We start from the raw sequence: 10,000 nt of genomic DNA, 5'->3' as shown, positions 1-10,000 counted from the left end.
CAACTGCATAAATGAAATTGCAAGAGCTAGTTTTCTTGTTAGATTTGGTAGTGGTATTCATTGAGAGTTTATTGCTGTTGTAAAGCTTTGTTTTGTTTGTATTCTTAATCTTGTCTGCAAGAATGAGTACCTTAGGTATTGCTTGAAGGGTATCAGTAATTTCTCAAAGATTTTTGGAAGGAGTTGGTACAGTGCTGAAATTTTACATTTCTTAATCTTGTTAATGAAGTCTAATTTAAAATTCTCAAGATATTTCATCGGAGTGATGGGGTGACGATTTTAATTCGTATTTGTCTTCAGATGTTTCGGTTGTTCCGATTTCTAAGAAGTAGGATTTCTATGAGCTTAATTTCGCTTTTCATTTGCCTGATCATGCGTGACATTTTAAACTTTATGATTGGCATCTGCATGTTCTCTGGGAATATCTAAGGAGCAATTATACTATCTGCAATTACACGACCCTAGTCTGTAGGAGAGTTCAACAAGATCTCTGGTAGCAGCATGTGTGGGTGTACAAATGAAAAAGAAGAGCACCTGTCAATGAAGCCTTTCCATATACCTTCTGGTTTACATAATAACAAGCTCTACCTCTCTAAATATACTGAATCAGTCCAAGATACCGCAGCAAAATATCCGACAATTGAACTCACCAAAGTGTATTTCTCTTGGGTCAGTTTCAAGAAACTAATACGGAAGATAACGCCAGAGAAAATCTAGGAGTTAGGTGTAAACAGAAACTAATTTCCACCGAGTTGCTTCACTTCTACCCTAGTAGCGCCCTTACAAGCCTTAATACTACCTTTGTAACGTGGCTCGTCGAATGGTTAATAACTACCAGTAAGAAACCACTTTTCAAGAGAATGCGACAGAGGCTTTGCTAATAGCAGACAGTGCATTAATTAGACACGTACTTTTGTACTCATGAAACTTCGAATAATTTTTCAACCACTACTCTCTCTTTCACTTCCTCTTTCTCTCTCTCTCCCTTCACATGCATGCGTGCATACATACATACAGAGAGCGGTCAGCTAAAAGTTTTTTGTGCATTTTGATGTCGACATAAGTTCCTTGATTTTCCTGATGAGAAATCTGCATAATGTACTCCTTATTCCTTCGGAATTAGGAATATGCAGCCTTCGAAACATATGTCGAGAATAAAGGATATTTGTTAACTAGTCGTTCAACTCCATTCTTTCATATACTTATAATTTTAAAATAAACATACAAATTTCCGCACGAAGACACGTAGTCTATGCCCTACCGTGTTCTTTCTGATGTGAATTTGCTACCCAGGTATCGGTTATCTTTCGAATTATCCTTAATAAGATAATTCATTCAATTACTCAAATATACATACATGTTATATGTATAATTTACGTCAATTCGTATGCATATATTATGATACATATATGCATACATACATACATACATACATACATACATACATACATACATACATTCATTCATATATATATATATATATATATATATATATACAAGTAATAAGAGAGGGACCACATGTGGTCACTCTAACGCTAGAAATAGATCCGCAAAGGGAATCCACCACTAAAGAATTGTTCTCAAGCATTAATTCAACACGCCAAGAATGTAAGCGGGCAGGACAAATGAAAAATAACAAAAAAATGGATTAACTCTATACAATTGTTTCATCAAATATCCTCATTCAGAATGAGGATATTTGAACGTAACTGCAAGTATAATCGGCTGTGCCGTTCGCCTTTGCTCGGCTTCGTATAGATTTTGGCGTTCGGTTCAGCAAATTATATTTTTGATATACTCTACCGATGATTCGAAAATGATTTGTAAGTAAAATTACACAATCTATTAACGATGAAACAATTGTATAGAGTTAATCCATTTTTTCGTTATTTTTCATTTGTCCTGCCCGCTTATATTCTTGGCGTGTTGAATTAATGCTTGAGAACAATTCTTTAGTGGTGGATTCCCTTTGCGGATCTATTTCTAGCGTTAGAGTGACCACATGTGGTCCCTCACTTATTACTTGTATTAATAATTTTTACTGTATCACGGTTTTTTTACGCTAGGCCACTTAGTGTTTTAAATTGATGTTATTAATTAATATAACATTTTTTTCACCCTTATTGTGATTTTCATTATGTATATATATATATATATATATATATATATATATATATATACCCACACATATATATAATATTCTATAGTTATATACATAATTATAATGAGAGGTCAGCTAATTACCTCGCTACGTACTGAATTAGAAATAGATGCTAATGTCTTTTCAACTGCCATAAAAACTCAGAGCAAAATAATACACTTTTTGAATGTAGGCAAAAGGGAAAATGATGAACCAATTCGACCGCGATTAATTACAGACGCGTTTCGAACTTAAAGTAAAACCTAATTACCTATTGTTCTCGTCAGTGTAATACCCAAATATAAATTTGCAAGTGCTGGAATAAATATGCACGCTATCAAGCGTCATTGCATGTCTAATATTTAACCACACTTCCAAAGATATACTGTCGAGTGTGATTCATATTTAACCTTCATATTTATACCTTTATACGTATTCACTTGCAAATTTATATTTGGATATTACACTGATGAGAACAATAGGTAATTATGTTTTACTTTAAGTTCGAAACGCATCTGTAATTAACCGCGGTCGAATTTGACTCATCATTTTCCCTTTTGCCTACATTCAAAAAGTGTGTTATTTTTCTCGGAGTTTTTATGGTAGTTGAAAAGACATTAGCGTCTATTTCTAATTCAGTATGTGGCGAGGCAATTAGCTGACCCCTGATTATAATTATGTATATAATTATATATATATGTATATACTATTTTGTATAATATACCTAAAATGTTTTTTAACGTACTGACTACTTGGTAAAATTATTATTATTAATAATCTTACCCTTTATTTTATATATATATATATATATATATTATATATATATGCAAAAATAGAAAGAGAGAGTGAGAGAGAGAAAGTGAAAGAAACAGAGAGAGAGAGAGAGAAAGAGAAGGAGAGAGAGAGAAGTGATTAAAAGAGTACTGTGAAATTGTGCGAGTATTCAACGTTGCGGACAGAGTCGCTCTAAGATAAAAAGAAAGAAAAAAAGGAATGATTAACACTTTAAATCCTCTATCGTTGAACAACTGATAGCAGCTTAGAGGACGTAAAAAAACTGTTATCTTTTCTGTTTCCCTCTTCTCAATTAAACTCTTCGGAAAGGAGGATAAGCCACATCCCTCGGAAATCTCAGTTTGCTCTTTCCGTCGGTTTTTCAAAATGTGTTGCCGACAGCTCAGGCCACCTCCTATCTCCATGGAGTCTATTACTTCTTTCTTTATTTCTTTATTTTTTCTTTCTTTCTTTCTTTAGTTTGTGCGTTCCTTCTTCTTCTTCTTCTTCTTCTTCTTCTTCTTCTTCTTCTTCTTCTTCTTCTTCTTCTTCTTCTTCTTCTTCTTCTTCTTCTTCTTCTTCTTCTTCTTCTTCTTTTTCTTCTTCTTCTTCTTCTTTTCTTCTTCTTCTTCTTCTTCTTCTTCTTCTTCTTCTTCTCTCTCAATATATATATATATATGTATGTTTTCTGTTATTGTTTTATTGTTTTATTTGTTTCAGTCATTTGACTGCGGCCATGCTGGAGCACCACCTTCAAGGATTTTAGTCGAACAAATCGACCTCAGGGCATATTTTTTAAGCATAGGACTTATCCTATCGCTCCCTTTTGTTGAACCACTAAGCTGCGGGGACGTAAACACACCAGCATGGGTTGTCAAGCGATAGGGGGGTGGGGGAGAACACAGATATAAAGAAACACACACACATATACATACATACATGCATATATATATATATATATACATAGAGAGAGAGAGACATATATACTTATACGTATACTTATATGTTGGTGTATAATGTAATTATAATCAATGCCACTGAGATCTCTTTTAATCGAAAAATAAAACTACCACCACCACTATTGCTGCTGCTGCTGTTAATACTACTACTACTACTACTACTACTACTAGTAGTAGTAGTAGTATATATCTAAATTCTATCTAAATGACTTCTATTCCATACACAACACGTCACGCGTACAGACACATATGGCCAAGGAACTTCCTGCACGCCCACTTATGTACATACTTAAACGTTTGCATGTAGATTCACATAGTCACAAATTTATACAAATTATACACAAGAGGTTATATGTATTCAAGGAAGATTTATGATTATCTATTTATCTATCTATATATCTACCTTTCTATCTATCTATCTAGATTAATATATGTATGAATATATATATATATTATATATATATATATATATATTATATATATATATATACAGAAACACACACATGTGAGTGTATATGTATGAGTATATATATGTATATATATATTATATATATATATATATATATATATATATTATATATATAATATATATATATATATATATATATATATATATATCTATATATATATATATATATTATATATATAATATATATATATATACACGCGTGTGATTGTATGGGTTTTGGAGCTTGTGTTTGTGCGTGTATATGTGCGTATATGTATGCATATAACTAACTTCCGTTGGATTATTATGCAAAGGTCGACAGTTTTGGCTTAGGTTTTGAACACAATCAGAAACGATACTGTGTAATGAATATTCATAGCTTTAATATCTACGCTTAGCAACATCACGTCATATATATTTCTTTCCTTCGTATATTCACTCTTACCCATTGTGTGTGTGTGTCCATTATTTTTTGTCTCTTATCCAGTCAATGAACTGTGGCCATGCTGGTGCAATGCCATGAAGGTTTTAATCAAACAAATCCAATACTTAATATTTTTGTTTAAAGCTTCATACTTATTTTATCATTCACTTCCTCCGAACCGCTAAGTTGCAAGGACGTAAAGAAACCCACACCAGCTTTCAACTGGTGTTGGTAGACAAACACTAAGATACACATGCATAGATACGTATACTCACACACACAGACACACACACACACGTGTGTGTATATGACGGGCTTCTTCAAGTTTTCGTCTGTCTAGGGATTGTAACAGGACAGTTACGTATGGATCCGTGCAGTGGGACCGACCTCAAGGCGACATGACTGGGAAGCAAGGTTAAACATGTACACACACACACATAAACACACACACACACACCCACACCCACACCCACACACACTCACACACACACACACTCACACACACACATACACACACATACATACGTACATATATATATATATATTACACACATATCACATACATACACGCACATATAGTCTTTCGATGTATGGTTTGTAAAATAGCGGAAAAAAGTTCGACTAGTATGGAATCTAGAAAGTGAAGGTGTTTATGACATTTCATATCTTAGACGAGACGTTATAATGCAATATATTAGCTTTCTTTTAGTTCGCAGTTTTAAAAACATTACCATCAACATTTTTAAAAATCAATTTCAGAATTTTAACTAAAAAAATGTATAACTGAATTGTCTGGAAGTTGGCGAACACGTCCGCACACACACATATGCACAGAGGTACACACATACACAGTGACACACAGAGAAGCGTGTGCATGCACACACAGACACGCACGCACACACACACACAAACCCGCCCACACTCATATTGTGATGTCAACTGAAATAATTGCTAGGTTCCCTTTAAAGATCAATAAATTTGTGCTTTAATTAAAGTTTCTTGATGCTAAAGTATCTGAAGTGGTGAGTTAGGATTTTCACTTAATTAGTGACAATTACACTCATACATCACGGGCCTTCCTAACGTAGGCGAGAGATGAGGCTTTCGCAATTTGTTGCTGAACAACCTGCTCAAATGATTTGTTTATAGTGATCAAATGTTTGTGCTGTATATTATCTAACTCTCACCATTAAATCGATATTCCGAGTACAGATGCAGGGCGTGTCACACGTCAGATGTCGAGCGTATCGTAGAACAACGAGAAATTAAGTGTTTTGCCCAAGAATAAGGCATATCGCCTGATCTGGAATTCGAAACCACGCTCTTGTGATCATGATTGCAACACCGTAACTACTAGCCACACGCATTCACGTGCATATACATACATACATACATACATACATACATACATACATACATACATACATACATACATACATACATGCATATCTCTGTATGTATAAATACATTTATATTTTGTATAAGTTTGATCTATAGATATATAAATATCTATATATTTATACTAACATATTCATCGTCTGAAAATCTTCAGTCGTTGCTTTCTTTCGTTTTGCAAGTATACATTTATATATATATATATATATATATATATATATATATATATATAGGCACAGGAGTGGCTGGGTAGTAAGTAGCTTGTTTACCAACCACATGGTTCCGGGTTCAGTCCCACTGCGTGGCACCTTGGGCGAGTGTCTTCAACTATAGCCTCGGGCCGACCAAAGCCTTGTGAGTGTATTTGGTAGACGGAAACTGAGAGAAGCCCGTCGTATATATGTATATATGTGTGTATGTGTGTTTATGTGTCTGTGTTTGTCCCCCTAGCATTGCTTGACAACAGGTGCTGGTGTGTTTATGTCCCCGTTACTTAGCGGTTCGGCAAGTCCCGGGATCGAGTTGCTCGATTAAAGGCGGTGCTCCAGCATGGCCGCAGACAAATGACTGAAACAAGTAAAAGGGTATGTATATATATTGTATATCAACCCAAGCTGTTATATTTAATTTTTTTATCCGCATAATAAATGTGTGTGTACGGTGGATCCCTGTCGCTCAACGTTGATAAACCTAGTAACCTGCTCTTTGAATTAACGAGTAAATGACTAAGGTACACTACAGGTACGTGTATCCTTATTAGGCAGAATCAATATAACGTAGTATATGACAAAGCCGGGCTGCAGTATAGTTAGTTTCCGCTTCGGGCGACGCTTTTACTGGAGTGGAACTTAATGTTCTGTTATATTAGTCTGCATGAGCTTAGGGGTTGGACGAGAGAGGTGTGGCAGATTTAAGGGGTGCTATTGGTGGTATACACTCTGGCTACGTTACTGTAAAGCTGTACCCTTTCCAATTACATTTATATGAGGGGTTGCGGAAAATTCTTGGCTTTAAGGGTGTCATGAAAAACTTCGTTGGAGTCCATCCTTCCGGCTTTTTTATATGGCTTAGAAAAGCTGAAAGACCACTGCAATAAGTGTATGAATCTGAGAGGGGAATATGTTGAATAAAATCATAATTAACTGATCCTACTGCATTTTCTTTTGCCCAAAGCCAGGAACTTTCAGCTTTCAGCACCCACTTGTAACCCACCCGACGGGATTCTCTACAATTTACGTCCACCCATTTTAATTTGAAAAAAATATGGCGGTTACTCTATGTTATTGGTCATGAAATATCTCACATCCAATTTGTAGGTACTGTGTAAAAAGACGAAACTAAGTCGCGGGAGGCAATTGTGCGAAGGATTTATCAAAAATGATGTTCCTTGGTCTTCAAACATCAGATTAGCTGCAAGGCAGCAAGAGTCCGGTAGTTGGAAATATGCAAAAGTGGAGGGTTTAGGGGTTGGTATATGTGTAAAAAAAATTTTTTTGACTGTTGTTGGATGAGTTCCAGAACTTTTAATCTTATGTTTGGGTGTATATGCATATATGTGCTCATGAATGCATAAACATATTTAAAACTTTCCTGGGGTCTCAGGATGTAATAGTGGGAGGCAGACTGTAGAACCTACAGTCTGCCTCCCACTACAGGTTGTAGTTATGGTGGGTCCCGTTGGTAAGATAATATATACCTTCTCTCATGTGGGTACGGGCTAAAAATCTCGTTCTTGCAATTTAGGTAAATGTTCCGGCGATGAACTAAGGGACGTAACTCTTAATAAATCCCTCGATCAATAGGTACAACATTTAAATTTTAGAAATGATCTTTTAGAAACATGATTACCGTTGTAGTACAGGGATATGGATAACGAAAGAAAAATGTTTCTACATTTCTTCTACTCCGAAATTACTCTGAAATTTTTGCGTTGCTCTAACGATTCAGTGAATATTCTCTGTCTTCTGCTACCCCCAATTACATTACACTGCATAGCTTCTAACACATACACACTACACTAACCTTCACGTTTTCAACTGAATGTATATTTTCCTTGTGTATATACTACTAGATATATATTAAAAGCATTATTATACTGTATTACAAACACAATATCTTTAAAATTGACGTGTTTCAATAATTTCATCTAGTTTTCTATTCCCTGAAACTGTTTACAAGACAACAACAAGAACAAGAGTAAAAATAACACGAAAAAAAAAGCAGAAAAATACAAACAATAACAACAAAAATAAACAATAGCACTATCAAATGTATTTAAACAGCAGCTTATAATGCAGAATTATAGATTACATTTTATCGTAATTTTTTATGTGTTTTCCGAGTAGGAATAAGTACGGTGTGTATATAAGGGATTGGAAGTTTTTAAGATTATTGGATTTTTTTAAAAAGAAGTATATATCTACATAGATACACGCATACATAGATACATACATAAGCGCACATACACACACAAATACACACACAAACATACACACATACGTATGCGTATGTATGAGATGTATGTGTAAATATACATACATTTATACATACGTATAATATACACACACGCACATACACATAGACACATATACACACATATATACTTATATATATATATATATATTGATATATACATATATATATATACAATATATACACATGTGCACACATCCACATATCTACACACACAGAAAAACAGATACACATAAGAAGAATAATGCACAAAAATGAAAATGATATAAAAATTATGAAAACATCAAAATTATAGAAAAGAGACCAAAATATAAATATTCTATTCTGTATCAATATTATGTACGTATGCACAAACACACACACACACACACACACAGACACACACACAGACACACACACAGACACTCACGCTCACATTCACACACACACACACATTCACACACACATATACATATATATGTATAGATATACATATATATATATTTGTATTTATATATTTTATATATATATATATATATGTAAAAATGTATGTATATATCAATGTGTATGTGTGTGCGTATCTATGTGTATGTGTTTATGCATATATGTGTTTAAGTATATATGTGTATATGTATATATGAGTTAATACATACATGCGTGTGTATATGTATCTATGTATGTGTATATGTATACATATATATATGTGTGTATGTGTGTGTTTGTATCTATATGCTTGTGTATTGAAATTTATATATATATATATATATAGCCTTCTTTTCATTTTCTATTAATATTTTTGGTATTTGTAAGCGTTGTGTGCGTAAGAGGAGAGTGCTTGTGTGTGCAGAAGTTTTTACTATTAAGATGAAATGTTTATACCATTCAAAATGATATAAATAATACATAATGCACGCTAACAGCCATCCAACCACATCTCACCATACAAACACGCACATAGTTTCACACATGCGCCACTCGCACGAGCACACACATACGCACAATTAGTCATGTGTATACTATCCTTCCAGAAAACAAACAATATCCTATCTTCGTCTATTATTTTGTTTAGGTATTTATTTAAGCCAACACATTTCCCACCCTTCAACGTCTGTCTCTAGATATCTTTCCATCTTACTCACGCGCGCACACACATACGTACACTCTCGCTCATACTCATATATACACGCGCGTATTTAGCAAAAATTAGTTGGGAGAAATAACTCAGAGTTGCCAGTGGCATGAATTCAACAGCGAAAGAAATGACAAAAACAAAAGTATAGTAAATATCATGCATCATAAATTCGTGATTTATTGAAACTACTTTCTCTCCCAGAAAAGGCAAACAAACACCTAACGGAATTTGCAACTCACTGCGTATTACAAGGATAGATAATTTCAAGGAATCAACA

Source organism: Octopus sinensis, linkage group LG4, assembly GCF_006345805.1.
Source record: "Octopus sinensis linkage group LG4, ASM634580v1, whole genome shotgun sequence".
NCBI classification, from domain to species: Eukaryota; Metazoa; Mollusca; class Cephalopoda; order Octopoda; family Octopodidae; genus Octopus; species Octopus sinensis.
This window is presented reverse-complemented; position numbering follows the sequence as displayed.